Source organism: Pteropus alecto, unplaced genomic scaffold (assembly GCF_000325575.1).
Source record: "Pteropus alecto unplaced genomic scaffold, ASM32557v1 scaffold92, whole genome shotgun sequence".
NCBI classification, from domain to species: Eukaryota; Metazoa; Chordata; class Mammalia; order Chiroptera; family Pteropodidae; genus Pteropus; species Pteropus alecto.
In genome coordinates, this window is record NW_006432447.1 from 5,958,011 (window position 1) to 5,960,577 (window position 2,567).

Genomic DNA, 2,567 nt, shown 5'->3' on the forward strand with positions numbered 1-2,567 from the left:
GGAAAGTACGTAAGTGCCCTGATGTGGTTCTCAAAGTGTGGCGCCTGAACCAGTAGAATCAGCACCATCTGGCAACTTGTGAGTAATGCAGATTTTTGGTTTCCACTCCAGATGTACTGAATCAGAAAACCTGGGGGTGGGGCCCAGTGATCCGTGTTTTAACACGCCCTCCAGGTGAAGCTAATGCATGCTCAAGCATGAGACCCACTGGGATAGTGGTTAAGAGCATGGAGTCAGATTGCCTGAGTCAAATCCTGACTCTACCACTGTGTGATCCAGGAAAGGTCTTTGTCTCTCTGTTTCCTCATCTGAAAACTGGAGAAAATAAAGTATCTGCTACTACTTCACAAGATAATTATGAAAGAAGATAGTTCATACACATAAAGTACTCAGAATGTGCCTAGCACGGAGAACCTGCTCAGGAACGTTAGCTAGTTTTCATCGAAGGTAGTTATTACAATCTGATTATACACATGAGGAAACTGAAGGTCAGAGGTTGATGACTGGCCTTGCCCTACAGAGGGAGGGCATGATATGTCAATCACTAGAGACACACCGCATTTCAGGATGTGGGGGTAGGGAAGCCATGCTGAGTATCTGCCAAGAGGAGTGAGTGTCGAGAGCTTGGTCACACCCCTCCCACTGAGAATCATGCTTGGAGATCCTGGCCTTGGCTCTTCTGACTCCTCATGCTTTCCTCCTGTGCTCTTTGAGCTGGCTCTCTCTCTCTCTCTCCGCCCCCCACCTCCTCCCTTCTTTGTGGGGATCTTATCACAAATCCAAACCAAAGGGCGTGGCATGACCTTCACTTTGACCTTTCTTTGTCTGCAGCCAGAAGGTGAGCTGGCATTGGTGGAGGAGCAGTGAGAATTTGGGGTTAAGGATGTTGCCTGAGGAATTTGGTGACAAATTAAAATTCATTCCTGTGGAAAATTGAGAATAAATTAGCGGAATCGCCTAGGCTTGTAAGACACTTCATGGATTGGAGTCTTTGGGGGTAATTAGCAAATTGTGCGTGGAATTGGTAAGCTATTAGTAAGGGGAAGTTTTCTCTTCTACCTGCTGTGTGGCTGCACTGGGGCTCTTTGCAACCATATGTGATCTGCTGAGACAATTCTGACCATCTCCTGTTTTCCAGGGGTTAAGTACAAGGATGGTGCGTTAAGACAGGGCTCCCCTGTTGTGAAGCTGTACCCCTAGGCCTATGAGACTCTTTGACGGGGCGTTAGCAGGTGAGGACCTTCCCATGTACAAAGTTACTTAGGACTAGGGGGAAAGGCTCAGGTCACCTTAGCTATGTATTAAATAAGCTACGTGGGAATAGTAGCTCCTCTTACTCGCCTCCAACTGCATGTTCACAGACACATCACAAGCAAGGAGTCTAAAACAGTCTTTCGTGGCTCTTACAAAATTGGCCTGGATGTGAACTTCTCAAATGCAGTGTGTGAACTGAAATCAGGGCCGATCGTGTATCACTGATGATTGTTGATGTTTATTTGCCAATGACTTCTGAAGCCGCACGTTTGAGACTTCAGAGCCTCACAGTTATTCGGTTCTTCCTTTGAGTCACATCAGTGAGAGTGATTCTAAAATATTCTGCTTCTTGAGAGTCACAGGGTCTGGATGTGTTTCCCCCCTCACGATAAGGGGAAGAAAGATGGTTGTTAAGGATTCTCTTGTAACTGGGGTCTGGGAACACACACTCTGACGCCGTCCTATGTAAACCCAGACATGCTTCTGCTCATTTTAATTAGACAGATAAAATTAGCAAGGAGATTAAGGTAAAAGGAGAAATTAAAAATATTTAAATGTTAGGTGGAATTTACAAAAGTGAATTAAACAATGAGGTACAAGAAGGAATGCAGAGAGACACAGACACATTTGAAACATTCCTCTGATGCCACACGGCTTAAGCCAGTCCACAAATAAGGTGAGAAGAATCCTCCCTTGCCACCTCTTGAACTGCAGATTCCAGGATGTGGAAGAACATTCTCCAGAAACTCTTTCCTTCTCCTTCTCTTCAGATGTTTCCAAGAACAATTAATCAGTCAGTATCATTCTAGAATGGCCCACACTGCATCCAATTCAAACCACTCACCTGTTTCCTGTCTGAATTCGCAAGCTCTTGAGAGTTTGTCCCCATTTCATTTCATTTTTCTCCCTACCCTCTCTCCCAATCGAGCCAAACACCCCAATGGGCCAACCGGTCACATGTTCCGGCCCCCTTTGAATCCTCCAGGGCAAAGACTTCCCAGATCTTTCTTGTTTGCATCTGTTACGAAAAAGCACAGTCATTTTGTAACGCAGACATACACATGTGTGCTCTCGCACACGGAAACAGGTTTTTCTTTTATTCTTTTTTTTCTTCCAATTTGTGGTTTCTTTTTCCTTTTTGCAGAAAATGCAAACAAAAGAAAAACAAGGTTTTCAATTGAAGGTACATCTCTTCTTCAATATGAAGACATTAATTGAATTGGTCGGATCCCCCATGCAGTGGTCAGCAAAGTCCTTTGGCAACTGACAGAATGACATCTGGAGACTCAGGAGCTGGGGTTTGTTTGAGGAAA